Source organism: Ambystoma mexicanum, chromosome 13 (assembly GCF_040938575.1).
Source record: "Ambystoma mexicanum isolate Mex_15411 chromosome 13, UKY_AmexF1_1, whole genome shotgun sequence".
Classification (NCBI taxonomy): Eukaryota; Metazoa; Chordata; class Amphibia; order Caudata; family Ambystomatidae; genus Ambystoma; species Ambystoma mexicanum.
This window is the reverse complement of record NC_090938.1, coordinates 95,179,066-95,199,689: the sequence shown is the minus strand read 5'-3', so window position 1 is coordinate 95,199,689 and position 20,624 is coordinate 95,179,066. Positions and strand designations below refer to the sequence as shown.

The window sequence follows — 20,624 nt, the reverse complement described above, 5'->3', positions numbered from 1 at the left end:
ACAAGCTGGGAGGATTGCGAGAGGCATGGCTGCAAGCAAGTCTGCAAAAGCAACCAAGACAAGTCCCAACTGTGAACAAGCATTGTTACACAACAAGAGGTAAATCCCCTTAGTGTTACAGTACCTTTAGTTAGAAGAAATGGTTCCAGCTGGCTTCTGTTCCTGTACAGCTCTGCAGATCCTGTTGTTCCTGGGCCTCAGTCATGGGGACAAGAAGGACGACATCTGGGGCCTCCTGCACTGCAATGGGAAGGTCAGCAGCAGCAATGGGCAAACTTCAATTCAGAGGAACTTTGCAGTTTCAGCTCATCAAGTCTATAGCAAATAGCAACACTGTTCTTGGATACCACTTCAGACTTTGCTCGCATTTGGGGTTCAGCACTCTGTTGAGGTGCCTCAGGCTTGGTCAGTCCGCCTTCCTGGGAGTTCGGAGGATCTTCGTGGAGCTTGGGTCCGATTTAAAGACACTCACTCGATTCTGGTGTTTCTTCCCTGGCACTTTTCCTGCAGCAGCAATGTACAGCCAGCTCCGAGATGATTTCCAAATGAGCTCATCTTGGGGGTCGATTGGTCCCACCAACCCAAGGGGAAAAGTCGTCCTTTGCAGGTCCTTCTCTAATCTAGGCGAATTCGGAGTTTCGGCAAAGCAGCAGGGCTTCTCCGGGCAAACCAACGGTCCAGGAGCAAGGCGTCTCTTCCATGTTCTTCTTCTAATTCCTTTATCCAGTGGTCAACTCCGCCTTCCAAGCCAGAAAGCCTTGCCTTTTAGGCAGGTTTCTCCCATTCATTCCAGCTTAGCTGTCAATTACACAGCAGGGTGGCTATCCTCCAAAACGGCCAGCCGGCCAATCACCTTTGGGTGCATTCCTGTAACCAAGGGGAATAAGCACGGAGTGTGGGCACCTCCCTCACTTCCTGCCCCTGCCAGTCATACCAGAGCCAGAGGTGGGGTTCACTCGTGAATCCCTCCAAAGACAAAATGAATAAAGGGACCAAACCTGGACTGGCGCTGAGAGTAAATCTCAAGAAGGACCTTGCCAACAAGAAATGGGGGAGGGGGGAAAGACTGGGGCCATTTTGACAAAATGGGCACAATGGTAGTAAAAAAATAAACCACTGACAGACATTGAAGGAATGGTTCACCCAAAAATTTGTATTTCAAAAATAGATAGGCAACATAAAAAGAAACGATTGGCGTTTTTTTTTTCTCGAAGTCCCTATGTAAAATTTTGAGCAATTCAAGCTCAAAAATTGAAAAAGCAAGCACATGGGCACATCCATTTTGTGAAATGGCTGCCCGCCTGTGCTGACTTTTGCGGCACTAATGAAGGAAAAGCCAGCCAGCTGTAGTAAACAAAAGCTACCACTGGGTGGCTTTTCCTTCATTGGTGCCGGGACTCGGAGGACGCGGACGGGAGACTACAGGCAGAAAAGCTGCAGCTGCATCTCGGTAAGTGCTATTTTTTTTTATAAAGTCAGTAGAGAGTCAAAGGTGCGTGTGAGCACCGGATATGTGTGCAGCTGTTGTGGCATTCGTGTAATAGCTGCTTCTTACTGGTAGGTGTGGTGGTTGAGAGATTAGGAGTATGTGTTCGTTCTGGCAGGATTTGTCCAGAGCACATGTGGCTGCGTTAGGCCTGAGGAGAACGCCTGGCTGGGGTGTGTAACCAGCAGTGTTTACTTAGAGTGATGGGGAGTATGCGGCAGGTGTTGGTATGAGAACAGTTATACCGAATGGTGTCATAGTATCTCTGTGTTCTAGTTGAATGGTGGTGTAAAGAAGAGAGTAAGCGTGGTGATGTGATATGATGGGTTACATGCTCTTTCAAACGTTCCATGCACTCCAATCCGCACTACACATTCAGCGGCTCTACGTACTCCTCCGCTCTACGCATTCTTTCGTTCTAGGCACTCATCCGATCTGTCCGCTCCAGGCACTCGCCCGCTCTACGCACTTCTCTGCAGTTACGCACATATCCGATCTACACATCGAGCCGATCTACACATCTAGCCGATCTACACCCTCATCTGCTCAGCGCATTCATCCGTTCCATATGCTTCATCCATTCTAAAGATTTCATCCACTCCATTCACTTCGTTCATTCATCATGCATTACATCCATTTCATTAATTTAAATCTCGTTACTGTTTTCATACGATTTATTCTGATTATCCACTTCACTGCTTTGATCTACTTTACTCGTTCTATTCAGTTTGTCCTTTTATTTTGTATTAGCGGTTATTAGATCTTAATTTCTCGCATCTAGTAGTTTGTTGGATTGGTGCCATTGAGATACTGTTACTCTGTTTGGGTTAGTTTGCGTACGGGTTGGTTTTAGGGAAAGAGCCAGGTTTTCAGTAGTTTGCGAAAAGACATATCTTCAGTTAGGCGGATGTGGGGTGGGAGTGTGTTCCACAGAGTGGGGGCCAAGGCTGAGCATGATGATCCGCCTAACATGACTGCGTTTGTCTTAGGTATGACTAGGAGGCCAGCTGAGCTTGATTTTAGAGTGCGTGGAGGGTGATAGGGTTTTAGCTTGTCTTGAAGATATTGATATTGTTGATAGTGACGCCCACCTCTGGCTCCAGGATGTCTGGGGTGGGCAGGAAGTGAGGGAGGTGCTCAAACTCCCTGTGCTTAGTCTCATAGGAGACCCAAATGCACTCTACAGTGATTGGCCGGCTGACTTTCCGGCAAGAGACAGCCACCCTGCTGCGTGACTGACAGCTAGGATGGAATGAATGGAAGAGAACTGAATTAAAGGCAATGCTTTTGGCTTGGAAGGCAGAGTCAACCACTGGATGAAGGAACCAAAGGAGAACTTGAAGACGCCTGCCGCAAATCCTGGACCGTTGGTTTGCCCGGTGAAGCCCTGCTGCTGTGCTGAAACTCCAAATTTGTATCAACAGAAGCCCCTGCAAGGATGACTTCTCCCCTTGAGTTGGTCCTACCAATCAACTCCAAAGTAAGCCACCTGGACATTCTCTCGGAGCTGGTTGCATTTCCACAGAGTTGCTGCTGGAAACCGAATAGCCAGGGAGAGGAACACCAGATTGTGTGTGTTGCTTTTAAGTTGGCCAATATCTCCAGGAAGATCCTCCGGACTCCCAGGAAGCAGGACTGACTGAGCATGAGCCCCCTCAGAGTGCGGAACCCCAGAAGCAAGGAAAGTCCATCGCAACAGCCAGGAACTGCAGTGTTGCTATTTGCAGTAGTCACGAGGATCTCAAACACCAAACTGCCACTTGTTGGAAAGATTGCTGGTTGCGAGCGGTGACCGTCCCACTGCAGGAGTCCCCAGGAGTCCTCCCTCTTGTCCCCATGACTGAGGCCCAGGAACTGAGAGATTTGCAGAGCTGCTCAACAACAGAAGTCATCTGCTGCACTTTTTCTTCAATACAAAAGGTACTGTAAAAGTCAGAGAACTTAGCGCTCATTTTAGAGTTGCTTGCACTTCTTCCACTCAAGACTAAACAGCTCGTGGCCCTACATTTGATTTTCCTTTTCTTCAAAGACGTCAAAAACATTGTGCAAAGACTTTTCTACTCACCTAGCAGAGGTGCTTCATCCTATATAAGACTTTTGCGCATTGACTTTGGCCTAGCCTACTATACTGAATGACGACTTAGGGGATCCAAAAGTATTTGCCTGCAGAATATTTGTGGTCTCTGTTTGTTCTTATAACCTTTTCCTTAACTTCTAACAGTAGTCTAAACACAAACAGAAAGATATTAATGTCCACAGCACCTTAGCTATTGAAGTCACCCAAGTGTGTAGGTTGTGTCTGTGGGCCATCCCAAAAAGGTCTTTAGTGATTTAGAAACTAAGAGTGTATAGTATTGAAGTATATTTGTGTGTTGCTTTTTATGTTGATCCCTTCTGAAGAAGGCTTATTCTGACTGATAAAATAATTGTTTATTCAAGAAACCTTGTGTCTAAGTGTTTATTTGAATACTTGTCGCTGTGAATCTCTGTGCAACTCCCCTACAGCTCACATTCACCTCTCTTGAGATGAGCCTGGCTGCTCAACACGCTACCAAACCGTGTAGTACAAGCTTATACCAAAGGTTGGGTTTCCTATTACCTGTAGTCAGAGTTGTTGTAGTGCACCCTAAGGGTACTGCATACAAACTTTGCCTAACAAGGAACAAGGGTCTGTATTGCTGCATCAATAAGGAATTCAGCTGGAACATCTGCTTCAATTCTAAGGTACTGTGGGGCTTTGGGTTTAACCTCCTTTAGCCTAATCTAGTGCTTCCTAGTTTGGAGAGTGCCCCTTTCTATCCTTTTGAATTACTGCAATTCAATTGTGCAGGCCTAACAGCTTGTGCCCCTCAGGTAGGCTCTAGTGAGCTCCTGTATTTTTCTTCAAGTAACTAGTGGGGGGGGGGGTTCTGGGTAATAAATTCTGTGCTGCTTCGCGCAAATCAGACCTCTGGATTCCCATGGGTGTCCTCTTTCCAGAAATGCATGGGGTTCCCAGTTTTCCTTGGGGGCTTCAACAATCTACGTCCAAATCTGTATGGTGTGCACATGAGCGAAATTCCCGAAATTCTGCTGTGCGAAAAGACTTGGGTTTACCCGTTTTAGGCTTCTCCCTTTGCGCCCAGGTAGGTGCACCCACATATGTGAGGTACCGTTTTCATCGGCACACCTGTGGGAACGCAGGCAGGTACGACATTTGTTGCGTTTGCACGGTTTACATAACGTTTTGACCCATTTGCTGCTGCCCTTTGTCACACAACCCTTTAATTTCCCAAATGTGACCTACATTTAGTCGCTTTAGGCACAAAACAATTTTGTAACCTGCACGTCGCCAATCCTTCAAAAGGTCTGCCTGTGCTCTTTCAAAAAATGTATGCTTGCCCTTCCTCAACGCATTCGTTTTCCTTATTTACACATTCTAAGTATGTCTGTTCAAGCCTTAAGCGTAAAACTCCTGTGTACAATGGCTCAGTTTTTGGCTTGTGGTACTGCTTGTTTTGTGAACCATTACAAAAAATGTGTCATTTCCTAACTGCAAGAGTCGGGGGAATGTAGCAGAGCATTGTTTTTCTCAAACTTCATAGAAGCCATTGCCGTACCAGGCCAACTATGTCCACCACATACCTTTTTTCTGGTCATTTTCCCTTTTTTTTCTCCCAAACCATGGAGTTTTTCCCTACATAGTTGTTGCCGGACCTGCGCAAATCACCCCTTCCTAAACTTGCAATGTTGTCTACTTCTCAGAAATGTATGCCTTCCTGTCCTCCCATTCAGCTTTCCTACCCTTTTCTTCCATTCCGTCCACGTACGTCCTATTTTCACTCAACCTGTTCTTGAAAGCCAGGAAAAGAGGGAATTCAGCACAGCAAAACATTGGTTCCTAGCTCTTACAAGGAAAATACCACAGGCTTCTTCGTACATCATTTTATGAGAGGAAAAAAACAAATTCTCCCTTTTTGGTTATTTTCCCTCACCCTCCTGCAGCAAACTAGGATTCCTGGGTGGCATTACGACTGCCTACATGTGGGAAAAAAGGGGCCAAATTTGGCTGAGATATCTCATGTGACAAAAAAGTAACAAGGCATTGAATGGCGACATATCAAAATAACCAAAAAAGGCCTTGGCACTGGGGGGGGGGGGGGGGGGGAACCCATGGCAGTTAAGGGGTTCCAGATAAGAGCTCAGAAATTATAAATTACTCATCGTAGTGACTAATGTACTCTTAGTCCATAGTCCCCTTTCCTCCATACTGCATGGGCGTCCCTTCCAAGGGACGGGAGAAGGAACCTTTTTCATTAGAAAAATCTTCCCAGTTTAAATTTAGAGGCGCGCGACCCAGTGAGCATGCGCTGCCCTGACTCTGCCCTCCGGCGCCACACCTCAGTCCCCATTGACACGTCAACAATAGATTTAACGGTTACCAGTCAAATGGTCGAAAACATTTGGTCGACAGACAATTTGGTCGACACCATTTGGTCGAATGCCAAATGGTCGAATTTTTTTTTTTTTTTTACCCATTTTTTGGTTTTTTTGGGGGGTCCCCCCCCCCCCCCAACCCCCTTTTTTTCTTTTTTCTTTTTTTTCCCCACACGAAAACCCACAAAACACATATATATATAAAAAAAAAAAAAATTCGACCATTTGGCATTCGACCAAATGGTGTCGACCAAATTGCAGTCGACCAAATTGCAGTCGACCAGTTTGTTGTCGACCAGTTGACTGGACACCAGATTTAACATTGCCCAATGACATCAGTATTAGGGGGGGGGGTTGGTGGGACGTAATGAGGAAAGGGGACTATGGACTAAGTGTTATGTTAAAGGTACTTATATAGAGCACCGTCACCAATGGAATTGGTGAATTGGTCCCCAGGCGCTCTGTAAATAGGAAGGAGGGCGGCTGGGGTTAGTCGGGCGGAGGGGAGTAGGAGAGTGGGAGAGGTGGTGTGCTGTTGGCAGCTTCAGCCCGGTATACACTGTATCTGGGCTTTGGTGCTAGTATCGGATTGGGCGAGACCTCATGTGTTGTAGGTGCTGTTTATGTGTTGTTGATGCAGTGTGGTGAAGTGCGTGCGGATTGCTGGAAGAGATGGTTGTATGAGTTTTGTGTGGGTTGAGTAAGCAGAAAATGTAGTGTTGGATTAGTGGGGTCTGTATGCCAATTCCGGCACTTCTGGTTCCGTATGAGCTGTATCCCTGTGGGTGGGTTGTTGCTGGTTCCTTGCGGGCCGTCTCGTTGTGGTGGTGCTGTGCGGATCCAGCTGTATCATAGTGAATATTGTATGGAGTGATAGGTGTGTCTGAACCTTTTCTTCGGGTGTGGAGCTATAATTTGTGTGACTTGTATTGACATATGATATGGCATTTATAACTCGTCTATACACAAGTGTTTAAAGGCGCGATGAGGCAAGGGAGGGGGAAACGGAGGGAAGACAGACAACGATCCTACAAGGCCATGTGACATTGAGATCGTGAAAGTGCAGGGCACAGGGGGGTGGAAGGAGAGAGAGTATGTTAGTCACTACAGTGAGTAACTTATAATTACTCTTACGTCCTGTCCCTTTCCCCCATACTGCATGGGCGATTACAACTGAATGTAGCCCCTGGGTGGAGAGGAGACCCTCCTTAATCAAATAGGTTCCTGAGAACCGCCTGTCTGAAAGCCGCATCAGACCTGGAGCCGGCATCCAAACAGTAATGCTTGCAGAACGCCGAGGGGGAAGCCCAAGTGGCCTCCCTGCTTATTACTTGCCAAGGGACATGACGCTGGAATGCGATGGCCGTTGCCTTGGCCCTGACTGCGTGGGCATGCATGTTGGCCGGGACTGGCTTGTGCTGGCCCTTGTACGCTTCTTTGATGGCAAAGACCATCCATCAGGAAATGGATGCCTTAGAGGCCTGATAGCCTGGCCTCGAGCCACCTAAAGTGACGAACAGAGCGTCCGACTTGCAGAAGCCCTTGATCCTGTCCAAGTAGAATTTTAAGGCACGCCCGACATCCAGGCAGTGCAGCACTCTGCTTCGTCCTTGGGATCGGGAAAGAACATCAGAAGGACTATATCCTCGTTCAAGTGAAATGCAGATGGAACCTTAGGTAGAAGTGCCAGGTGCGTCTGCATGACTACCTTGTCCCAATGAAAGGTGGTATATGGTTCAGAGGCGACCAGCGCCTGAATCTCAGTGAATATGCGAGCCAAGGTAAGCCCGACTCGTAAGGCTGTCTTGATGGTGACCAGTCTAATGTCCACGGACGCCATTGGCTGGAATGGCTTGTGCGCCAGGGTGCCCAAGACTACATTAAGGTCCCACACCGGGTGCAGTCTCTTTACGGGCGGGTAGAGCCTAGCGAGACCTGTCAGGTGCTTGACGATGGGGTTGGAGGAGGAGAAGATGCCCTCCTCCGAGTTCCTGTAAGCCCCAATGGCTGCCAGGTATGTACTGCAGGTGTCGATCTATACGCCCGAATGGGCGAGGTGCGCCGAAAAGGAGAGCATGTCGTCCAAATTGCAGGACAAGGGGTCAATTCCTTTGGAGTTTGCCCAGTGGCAGAACCTGGTCCGTTTACTCTTGTATTGAGGCCTGGTGGCTTTGCTCCTGGCGCCCTGTATGATTTGCAGTTTGGCCTGCGAGAGGCTAAGGTGCCGAAGCGTTACCTGCTCAGGTACCTCGCTGTGAGGGCTAGTTTCCCTGGCGCAGGGTGGATGATCCTGCCCCCCTGTTGTGCCAGAAGATGTGCTGGGCCCGTCAGGAGGTGTATCGAGGCACTTCCGAGAGGCTGAGGAGCTTTGAAAACCATGGTCTGGCCGGCCACCATGGAGCAATCAGAATGATGCTAAGTCCTTGATCTTGCAAATTACCCTGTGGATCAGGGGAGTGGGCCGAAAGGCGTAGATCTTCATGCTGGTCCACTGGAGGTGAAATGCGTGCCCAGAAAGCCGGGGCCCTGACCCTGCCAGGATGCAAGCTGGGGGCACTTCTTGTTGTGCCAGGTGGCAAAGAAATTCACTTGGGGGACCCCACTCGTTGAAAATCTCCTGAACAACGAGGTTGTTTAGCTGCCACTCGTAATTGTCCGCTGCCAACCTGCTGAGCATGTCCGCCTCCAGGTTGGATTACTGCTGAGAGGAAAATTCAATTTGCCAAGGCCCATTCCCACATGCTGATCGCCAGTCTGCAAAGTGGAGGGGATCTGGTGCCTCCCTGCTTGTTGACGTAGTACATGCTGGTCGAGTTGTCTGGGTGAGGACCACCTTGCTCCTGAGAAGCTGGAGGAATGCTACGAGCGCTAGCCAGATGGTGTTCAGCTCCAGCCAGCTTATGTGGTATTCCTGCTTCTGTCGAGTCCAGGTGCCGTGGACCGAGAGATTGTCCAGGGTGGCTCCCCAGCCCTCAAGTGAGGAGTCTGTGGTGATGGTGGCCTGCGGAGAAGGCGGCCGGAAGGGCTTGCCCGTCTAAATTGCAGTCCCTGGACCACCAAGTTAGGTCCGGTTGGAGAGATGGAGAAACATGGATCCTTTCGGATTGAGAGCCTTGCTCCTGACTCTGAGGCTCAGCTGAATACTTCTCATCCTTAGTCTCGTGTGCGGGACGGCTAGAAGAACCGCCGCTAGTAGACACAGGAGATGTTGATACCACCAAGCCGAGGTCACGTCTCTGCTGAGGAAGTGGATGGTGGCCCTCTTGATGGCAGAGATCTTGTCCTCCGACGGGAAGACCTTCTCTGAGCAGGTGTCCCAAATGAGTCCCAGAGATATCAGAGTCTGCATAGGGAGCAGCTATGATTTCATGAGGTTGAGCGAGAAGCCCAGGTCGTGCAATGTGTTCGTAAGGGCCCGAGAGGAGTGGTGAACTGCCTCGGGAGATGTAGCCCTGATGAGCCAGTCGTCGAGGTATGGGTAGATGTGGAGTCCCTGCTCCCTGAGGAGGGCCGCTACCGCGTTTATGAGTCTGGTAAAGACCCTGGGGGCCGAGTTGAGGCCAAACGGGAGGACCTTGTATTGGAAATGGTAGCCCATGATGCTGAACCATAGGAAAGAACGATGGGGCTGCCAAATCGGGACGTGTAGGTATGCATCCTTCAGGTATAGGGAGCACATCCAGTCTCCCTTGTCCAATGGCTCCGCTATAAAAGCTGGTGTAACCATCTTGAATTTTTGCAGGTGTAAGGAGAGGTTGAGGATGGAAAGGTCCAGCACAACTGTCAGGCCTGCCTGGTTCTTCTTCTGAATGGCGAAAATCTTGGAGTAGAAGCCAAAGCCTCGCTGGGAGGCTGGAACTTCCTCCACTGCCTGGCTCTCTATGAGCGACGGATCTCCGCCAAAAGAGTTGCTGTCCCACCCTGTGGGAGTGGAGGGGAGGAGAGGCTGGGATGGGCAGGCGGTACCCCGCGGATACTATGGAGAGGATCCAGGGGTCGGCAAAATTCTGGCACCCGCAATGTGCATGGAGGGCAAGCCTGCCCCCTACCGGAGACACATGGACCCAAAGGGGCATGTCATACCTTCTTTCTCTTGGAGAAGGAGGAGGGAGGGGAGGAGGGGGGCTGGGAAAAGCCCTTACCCCCCCCCCCCGTTTTTTGTTGTTTACGCCGGTTCCGAGATGGCGAGCGCTCTGGCTGCAAGGATCTGTGTTCCTGGAAGCCACGGAACCCTTGTTGCTGAGATTGGGTGTAAGATTTGGGCGTGGTCTTTGTAAGGATGGATAAAGACCTTGCCGTTTTTGAGATGTTCTTTTTGTCCAGCTCTTCATCTGTTGAGGCGTGGACAAGGCCTCCCCCGCCCCTCGAACGGTAGATCTAGAATGCACTCCTTGACGTCTGGATTGAATTTCATTGCCCGGAGCCAGGTTGTGCACCTCGTGTCCATGGAAATGCAGGTGGCACAGCCCGAGTTATCAATATGCGCCACTGCGGATTCCATGAGGTCATGCACCACGAGCTTGGCCTCCGCTAGCCCTGTCTTAAAGCGTGATTGGGAGAGGAGTTCCGGGGGAATTTCCCACCATAACCGTTGGTTGGCGGCAGCCAGCATGGCATCACTTGGAGTAGATCTTCTTGCCTTAAGCCTCCAAGATCTTCTCCTCCTTGCCTAACAGCGCAGCAGAGGAAGAGGCTGAGGACGACTGAGGCTTGGAGTAAAGTGATGCCGCAGCGATCACCAAGAAGTGTGGCCGAGGATGGGTCGAGAGCAAGAGTGTCCCCCTCCATCTGCCTGTACTTGGCGTCCAGGCGTCGGTTGACAGGCTGGACTGAGTGGAGCTTGAGCCAACCCTTCTTGGCCAGGGAGACTACATCGGTTTGCAGTGGAATCCCGTGTTGGCAGAGGGGCATCTTGTGAGGACTTCAGCCAGAACCCTCCTCTGCCGGCTGTACAACCTCGGGTTGAGAGAGGCCCAGGTACTCCGCCAGGCCAGCAAGACGTTCATGGAAGACCCTGGCTGAGGATGGCGTGTCCGGATAATCCTCCTTGTCCATGACCTGCGTATCTGGATCTTGTGGAGGAGGGGTAGATGGTGCCAGAGGCTGGGGTACAAAGACCGCAGAGGTTGCGGAGTTGGCTGTGGAGCCGGAGGCTGCACTGGGGGTCAGCGAGCCTAATGGAGGCGTCTGTGGTGCCGTTAGCATGGCGGCGAGGTCTACCCTGACTGCGTCCTTGATGATAGCCCCCATCTGCGGAGACCTCATGAGGCCGAGGATTTTGTCGAAGAGCACCTCCTCGCTGGCCGAAGAGGTGGTAGGGGGTACCGATGGAGTAGCGGGGGACAGCTGGAGCCGCTGCGTACCCAGTCCATATGGACGCATGGGAAGGTTGCCATGCGCATATGAAGGGTAGACTGTAGGCCACTTACCTGGTTGCGACCAGTCCCACCTTGACGCTCATTCTTCACCAAATTCGAGGAATGGTGTGGGACAGGTGTTCATGTCTGGCGCGGTGGCCATTTTGTTGAGCTGCCTGCCACGTGCCTGCGACGTGTAGCCCAGCCCGCTGGGTCCAGACTCGTCTCGGGTGTGGATCACTTGGCCTACCCTGCCCCTCTGGTCTCGGCCCGGTAGGTGTGACACCCTCAAACTGAGGGGGGAGGGGTCGGTAGAGCTACGTTTAGGCGCCCCCTTGGACGTATTGCTGATTAGGGCATAGCCCCTCGGCCATTGCGCCGGAAAAAGGGCAGAGCCCCTCGGGTGTAGGCCTGGTAAAAGAACCTTCCGGTCCCTCGACACTGCATCTGGGAGGATCAAGGACTCTTTCCCCCGACCCCCACCAAGGGCCAGTACCTGTAGCAGCCTCGGTGCCGGTGGAAGGACCTGGCCGGTCCCTCCCATGCAGGAGAGTCCCTGGGAAGGAGTCTACCTAGCGGGGTGCGCTGGAAAATATCGGCCCTACCTTGGACCTGGGACGATGCTTCATGAAGTTCTTGAGATCCTCTGGAGGCGACTTCTGGAAGAGCTCCCTCCACCTGGCTAGTCTGTCCCTCAGCACCTTCGAGGACAGCGAGTCACACACCGACCATGATTGCCAACCGTGGTCTGGGCCAAGGCAACCTAGGCAGAGGGCGTGGGGGTCTGAAATTGGGAAGAGCCCATTGCACCTGCTGAACCCTGTAGAAGTCAACATGCGCTGGGGAGGAGCAGGACGCCTGAGGACCAACTACCTAAATGATAGAAGACAAAAAAGACAGAAGTATCCACGCATGGAATAACATGGCCGAAGCCAAACCCAAGAGCGCTGGTGAATTCGGCCCATTCCCGTTGATGCGGAAAAGGGGACTGACGTGTGGCGCTGGAGGGCGGAGTCAGAGCCACGGATGCTCCCTGAGCTGTGCCTCTAAATTTAATGGGGAAGATGATTTTTCTGGTGGAAAAGGTTGCGTCTCCCGTACCTTGGAAGGGACGCCCATGCAGTATGGAGGAAAGGGGAAGGGATGCAAGAGTATAAAACAAGTATTCACAGTTACTCTCAAGTACGTAAGTACTTTCCAAACAATCCCCCAATGCAAAGTCAGTTAACCCTTTCCTGGAAGGAAGGCAAAGCACATAAGCAGAAGAGAGAAAAGTCATTCAGGGATCCAGGCCAGCCAATGTTAAGTTAGCAAAAGTCAAGGTAACTGAAGCACTTCTTGCAGGTAAGTAGAAAGTCCTTTTCCAATGTTTAAAAAGTCTTTGTAGAATAGAAGAAATCAAAGCAGGGCCGCACGCTTATTAGGCTTGTGAAATAAAGAAACTGATAGCAACTCTACAAATGCAACCAAGGAAGTATCCAACGAGGACAAGTGGCTACATAACAAGAGGCAAGTTCTCTTAAGACTGTACAGTACCTTTAGGTTGAAGAAAAAGTGCAGCAGATGACTTTCTGTTCCTGTGTAGCTCTGCAGATCTCATTGTTCCTGGGCCTTTGTAGTGGGGACAAGAGGGAGGACTTCTGGGGACTCCTGCACTGCAATGGGACAGTCACTGCTTGCAACCGGCAATCTTCCAACAGGTGGCACTTCAGTGTTTCAGCCCCTTGCGTCTACTGCGAATAGCAGCACTGCGGTTGCTGGCTGTCGAGATGGGATTTCCTTGAATCAGGGGTCCCGCACTCTGTTGAGGGGGCTCAGTCAATCCGGAGGATCTTGAGTTCTTAGCCAGCTTAAAAGCAACACACACTAATTGGTGTTCCTCTCCATGGCTATCCGGTTCCAGCAGTGACTGCAGTGCAAACTCGACCAGCTTCGAGAGGATGTCCAGGTGGCTTACTTTGGGTATGTCCAGATTGCCCTTGCAGGTGCTTCTCAGTCGATACGAATCAGTCGATACGAATCGATACAGAGTTTCAGCACAGCAGCAGGGCTTCACCGGGCAAACCAACGATCAAGGAGTTGCAGCAGGCCTTCTCTTCAAGTTCTTCTTCTGATTCCTTCGTCCAGTGGTCAACTCTGCCTTCCAAGCCAAAAAAGCCTCACCTGTTATGCAGCTTGCTCCCATTCATACCAGCCCAGCTATCAGTCACCCAGCAGGTGGCTGTCCTTGCCGGACAGCCAGCCGGCCAATCACCCAAGAGTGCATTGCTGTCTCCTAGGAGACCAAGCACAGGGAGTTTAGGGCACCTCCCTTGCTTCATGCCCCAGTCAGACACCTTGGAGCCAGAGGCGGGTTTCACTCGTGAATCCCGCCAAAGGCAAAATGAACAAAGGGACCAATCCTGGTTTGGCACGCAGAGTAAATCTCAAGAAGGACCTTTCCACAAAGAAATGGCGAAAAAATAAGACCGGGGCCATTTTGACAAAAACGGCACCCATGTGTGCTTTACTGTGGCTGCAAACGCAGCCCGCTGTAAAATCCCATAATGGTAGTAAAAAGTAAACCACTCCCCACCAGCCATTCAGTGAGGAAAGGGTAACATAAAAATGTTACATGAGAAGCTAGACAAAGGTACTAAGTAACCGCCTCCAGCACCCTATTGTAAGATAGTGTGTGCTGGGTCTAGAAAGTTATAATTGTAAGTAAAGTCAATTTCACTTTACTGCTCTGGGAAACCGTAGTTTATCCCAGAGAAGGTATTTAAACCTTTGGGAAATCTGAAAGACTTCCCTGTGCCACTGCACTGAAGGTGCGGTGAGACACAATGTAAAAGATGATGCCTGTGGAGTCTGACGGACTCCACAACCAAAAGAAACAGTGTTAAAAATCACATTAAAATACATGAGAGAGTGGGGGAAAAGGGTCTCACTCTCTCCAGGTTAAAAAAATGAAGTCCTCAAAATCCAGCAAAGCTACTGGGGGTCTCGAAGGTAGAAGGAATTAGCAAATTTCGGAGAATAATCCCTAACACTGGGGTGAAAAACTTCTTACATCCCTATGGGAGAAAAGACTATTGTTACAGTGCTACAGGTTCCTATTCTACTCTAACACTTTCCCCCTCCAAACTCAATATTGTATGGTAAACAATACATGCTACTACTGTAAACCAAGGGTGCTTCTCCATCAAACCCCTTGGAATCCTCTTTTTGTATGCCCGGAGAAGGATCATTGCAGTTTGGTCCAGAGTCAGAGAGGGAGAAGGAATCTCAAGGTGACACACAGGGACCCCCTTTTCAGTAACACCTCCCTACCAGACCTTCCCTCACCCGCGATACATAATTTCAAAACCCATACAGTTAACCCCTCCCCAATTCCAACAAGCACCGACACAGACACTTTCTCACAGACAGGTTACCGTGAGTGACAACAAGACTACCCCCCCCCCTTTCGACAGTATTTTTCCAGATTTTCCTAAACTTACTACTGAAAACTACAATCCCCATAATTCCTGAGCTCCGTTCTTTTCTAAAGTCACTGAGACGAGGAGAGGAGAGATTGAGAACATGAAGATTACCAACAGGGAACCACAGAAACAGAAAACAGACTCTCAACCCTTCTACAGCAGACTGTCCCATTAATGAGGCCAGGCTAAGTCAGGCCTCCCTCTTTAATTACCCACACCCTGCTCCACATCTCTCCCAGGCAGCATAAAACGGCGGAGCAGGAAAGCACACTTCGAGCAAGTCAGGGATGCTAGAAGGTGCTGGAGAGAAGGAGAAAGCCCTAGTGAGCTGCAGAAGCCCTGGAAAAGGAGAAAACACCCCAAACACTGGCTCTGCTATTTGAGAGGAGACAGCAGTGTGGAGGAGGGTGCTGTACTTCCAGACAGCAAGACCAGGGGCAGCTGTGATTGCCTGGCGGTACCTGTAGCAGAACACCTCCCCTGGGGTCAGACTGGCGAACCCAGGTACATGAGGGGCAGGTGGTAAAACTCAGAACTCATTGAAACAGCCCCTTCTGGCTCCTACACATACCAAAACATGGAATGCTGTTTTGGGGAGCTGTGAAATGGGAGCAAAAATCACAAGTGCATTCTGGGACTGGGAGTCCAAAAACACTTGAAGATTGTGAACGTTGTGAGGATTCCGAGCCAGGCAGAGGGAGACCCTTGTGAACTTTGTGAGAAGGGTCCGTGTTAGGGAGAATTCTCATAAATGTGCGAATTCCCTTCACCTTAGAGACCCCCAGCAACTTTGCTGGATTTTGAGGACTTGATGTTTTTTTTTTAACCTTGCGTGTGAGCCTTTTTTCCCCCACTCATGTATTTTCATGTGCGTTTTACTCTTGTGTTCTTCGATTTTGGAGTTTTAGACAACTGTATAGGCATCTTCTCAAGTGTGTCGCACAGCACCCTCAGTGCAGTGACACAGGGAAGCCTTTTAGGCTGTCCCAAGGTTTAAACACCTTCTCTGGGAAAAACTACAGTTTCCCATAGAATGTAAAGTTAAATTGACTTTACTAGTCTTTTTAAATTCCTAGACCCAGCACACACTATCTTCCAATAGAGTGCTGGAGGCGTTACCTAGTATCCCCTATGTCTAGAAACTCAAGTAGCAGTCCAATGCTACCCTTTCCTATCAAAACAGCTGGTGGCAGTGGTTTTACAACGAACTACCATGACTTTCCCCGACCACGAACACCGGTAGCTAAAAACCACGGGAGCCATATTTTTCAAGATGGCGTCTAAGCCCCCTTTGTTTAAACTGGTCCCGGTCTTTTTTCGCCATTTCTCTTTGGAAAGGTCCATCTAGAGTTTGTCTCTGCGCGCCAAACCAGGTTTGGACCCCTTGTTCCTACGCCTTTGGCGGGCGTCAGGTCAGAAAACCGCCACTGGCGTCCGAGTGTCTGGGGTGGGCACGAAGTGAGGGAGGTGCCCGAAATTCCCTGTGCTTAGTCTCCTAGGAGACCCAAATGCACTCTGGCGTGATTGGCTGAATGACTGTCCGGCAAGGACAGCCACCCTGCTGGGCGAGTGGCAGCTATGCTGTAATGAATGGGGGAAAACTGGTTAAAAGGCGAGTCTCTTGGATTGAAAGGCAGAGTCGACCACTGGAACAAAAGAACCTAAGACGAGCTGGAAGAGGACGGCTGCTGCAACTCCTGGCCTGTTGGTTTGCCCGGTGATGCCCTGCTGCAGGTCTGAATCGCCAAGTTAATCTCGACAGAGAAGCCCTTCAAGGACAACTTCTACCTTTGAGGTGGTGGGACCAATCAACTCATAAGCCACCTGGACACCATTCTCAGAGCATGCTGCAGGAAACCAAATAGCCAGGGAGAAGGACACCAGTTTGTGTGCTTGACGACAGTACCGGAATCGAAGATTTGCCAGCTTTGCGACCAGTCCCCGTGCAGGAGTCCCGACGTCCTCCCTCCTGTCCCCACGACTGAGGCTCAGGAACAGCGAGATCTGCCAGGAACAGAAGTCTTCAGCTGCATCTTTTTCTTAATCTAAGGTACTGTGAAAACCAGACTGAGAAAACTTACCTCTCACTGCGAAAGTGCGTGAAACTTTGGCAATTTACAGGCCTAGTCAGCTTGTGACCCGACATAGAAACCTTTCTTCTATGAACTACCTCTGAGAACCTTGGCAAAGACTTTTCCGTTTAAACTACCAGAACCGTTTCTCTTATACAAGACTCTAGCCCATTGACTTTGGCCAACCTATTGCATTGGAACCACTACTCTGGTGAACTCAAACTATTTGCACTGTTTAAGAGTACCTCTATTCGTTTTATTGATTTATGTATTTTTGCTCCTACTTCAAATGCTCTGAATGCCATTTTGCTCCTCCTTCAAAGTAGTTTAAATGCCTCAGAACCCGATACTGTGAAGTACTGTAGTATATTTTCGTGTGATATTGATTGCCTCCTTTCAGTGAATGTTTTCTAACTGATTGTGTAATAAATTAATAAGCGTTTTACCAAGAAACCTTGAGTGCAAGAGTCTAGTTGAATACTTGTGATTGTAGACCTCTATCTAACCTCACTACAAGCTCACATTCCCTCTCGAGATGAGCCTGGCTGCTCAGTTCGCTACCAAAAGCTGTGTGGTACAGACTTATACCAAAGGTTGGTTTTGCTTACACCTGTAGTCCTAGTTGTGTGTAGTGGTCCCAGAGGGTACTGCATACAAACTTTGCCTTACGGTCTGAGCCCGGCAGAGGGAGACCATGTGAACTTCTGGGAGAGAAACTGGCACCAGAGATTGAGTGGGCCGGTGCCACGTGGGCGCTCATTCGAAGGTCTCTGGCTGGTGCCCCTTTCCCGAACCAGGAGAAACAACAAGTACCAAGAGGCCTTAGGGGAGGCCCGCGTGAGGCGTCAAGGTGGTCAAACCAAACATATTGTACAGTCGAAAGTCTTTGACATGTGGAGGCAAACGTGAACCCGACTGAGGGATGCCTGCAAATTGGGGTGAATCAACACACCCTAGGACATTGTGATGAATGAACTGTGCAAAGCCTGACTTTGGGCTTCAGAAAAAGCCTGACGGGGTCCAGGATCCGGACTTAGGTAAAGGGAAGAATGTAAGGGGCCTAGAAGAACGTAAGGGGTCTAGAATGTCTTTGTTGAAATGTGAACTGTGGCAAATGTGAACCCCATGGAATGATGCCAAGAGAAAGCTAGGGTAAGGGACTCCTACTTTCCAATATTAGAAATTGTAATCTGTGTAAAGTTTGAACGAGACTGAGGGAATTGTGAAGCTGGCATTTGCGCACAGCCTTGTAATATTGTGAAGCATGCACTTGCCATAGAATAACAGTGACCCAGCGAGACGTCATCGCCTTTCGGAAGCCTCTTTGTGGACCCCGTTTTTGCTTCAACTGGAAAGACGCGTAAAGGAACTACTTCCTCAATTGGGCTGGTGGGGCCAACTAGCCTCGAGACAAGTTTCTTTTTGGAGCAATCCCTGACATGCTGTGACTTTCCAAGGCTGCAGAATCCCAATGCCTGGGGGACCCTGACCATGATCGAGTGCATTGTCTTCGCAAGTGCGAATCTGGCCAAAACTTGTAGGCATCCAAAGGACCCTAAAGAAGCAGGAAATCTTCATCCAGAGTCCCCTAACCAGAGTCCAGGACCAAAGGATTAAGTAACCTCTAACCAGAGATGTTCGTCGTTTTTAGGTGCGGAGAAAAAAGGCACCAAAACCACAAAATGCCACTGAATAAGGAGAACCCATTGCTGCAGAGCCACTCTCGAGCCCACCAGACGTCCTTTCGTGATCACAACCAAGGACCAGGAACAAGGGTCTGCTTCACTGCAACAGAAAGGCATCAAGATGGAACAAGTTCTTCAGTTCACAGGTGGGGCATGGGGTACATTTACCTTTTGATAACTGTGGTGCTTCCTAGCTTGGGGAGTTCTATTTTAAACACTTTTGTTGATCTCAACTCACTTGCACTGGCCTTCCAGCTTGTGCTTCTTCAAGGGCACTCCCCTTGAGCTGTTGTGTTTTCTATTTGAACTACTGACAATTTAATACATTTTCTAAGAAGAGAGCATCGGAACACTGAACTAGCGCCCATTGGCTTTGGCTGTCCTGGCTCCCTAAAGGCCCCCTTCTGAACTGTTGGCTTTGGCAGTGCCCGTTCCCTTGCAGGTTTTAAGAACACCATTATTGCTGGGATAACAGACTACCTACATGCGTCTGGGAAAATCCAACAGTTTCTCCAAGTACAAAGTAAGTTCTGATCGGACTACCTTTTCCCTCCTTATAACTCAATATTGCAATGGTGGTCACATACAAGTGTTACTACTAACCTCAAATGATGTCACTCAATGTGCTGGAATACGTATAACATGAAAGGTTTACTCACCTACTTTATTGCTCTTGTTGAATTGAATCCTAATTGTGATTAATGTTACTATTAGTTACTGCTTTAAAGATGGTCTATATCCTTGTGTATAGATAAATAAATATTTATACTATAACTTAAGTGTGTGTTTACTTGGATACCTGTATTTACGGATTTCATTGTACAGCTCTAAAACTCACATGACGCCTCTTAAAATAAACCTGGCTGCTCAGTCACATTACCAACTTGTGTAGAACAGGCCTATATTAAAAGGTGGGTTACCTAATAAAGTCTTGTGTAGTACCACACCAGGTGGACTATGCAAATTCTTACCTAAAATTCCTCCAGTGTACGTGGCCCTGATTGATTTTTATCAGGTGTTGAAGCCTCTGGGCAAAGTTGAAAGCCTGGGCTAACTCCCCATGCCTGCTGATATTATCTTATGTTTTTGTTGCAGAGGAGACATCTTTTCAGATAAGGTTGGATGGTCAGGGCTCGTTGACTAGCCCGTAACACTTATTAGGGATTTCGGCAAGGGTGCTATTTCTGACCGCCCTGAGTTTTTGAAGAAGCTTCCTTTATTGGCCCTAAAATTGGAAACTCCAAATATCGTGGGTGATGTACACAGATGAGGTGGACCACACTCTGCGGAGGCTACAGCATCTTCGATGCAAGTACCGAATACACCGAATAATTAACCCATGGTCAATCCCCCAAAAAATGAAATGTACGTTTAACTTAATGTATGAACAAGTCTTATGGTTACTCATTGAGGATAAGGGACTCTTTGGAACCGATTACAAATTTGACATTTGGGGTTTGACATTTACTGAACCCCAAATAATATTACAATTATTCTGGAGTGGCCATAAAGCAGAACAGTGCTCATTTCAAATGAGAAAAATATATCATACCTATTGTAGGTTGTCGATTATACCTTTACTACAATTCTACAAAACCAAGGTGGTGCCTGTTCTCCTCTATTGTCTTGAGATCGATTTCCAGCCATATGATATCAACTGGGATCACCCACAATGCTGTATTTGTAAGTGTGCCTAAAATCTTCCCCAGTTTTCCAATGTCATCTTTGAGATTTGAACTTGGTCTGGTCTCTCTCCAGGGTGGTTTCACCTGGAGGAATATAGCAAGTTCCTCCAGCGGGTTCCATGTATGTGGATTTGGGGGAGCCAATGGTAGAGGATAAATGTACCACTTACCACTCCGAAAAATTTTGCATCAGCGGTTTTACAAGCTAGTGCTCGGGGCAGTCGCTATTTTGATTACTAATTATGGTTTGGTTACCAAATAAAGAAAAAAGAAAGCTTTTTCTTTGGAATGGATCTTTACTATTGAGAAAATGATGAATTATAAAAATCCATACATCCCACTTGATTGACAAACCATTGGGCTCAATTCCGCCTATCTATGCAAGTTTCCCAATGCCTACTGGCATGAACAATTTGAGATTTAGGCAATCATTTTTGCGAATTTGTGGATCATTTAGGC

At 48.9% G+C, this 20,624-nt stretch overlaps 1 protein-coding gene across 1 annotated transcript in view; it reads right to left on the bottom strand.

The window, feature by feature from the left end:
- LRIG2 (leucine rich repeats and immunoglobulin like domains 2) overlaps positions 1–20,624 on the bottom strand; it is a 274,622-nt gene that overhangs the window by 145,320 nt on the left and 108,678 nt on the right. The window lies entirely within an intron of this gene.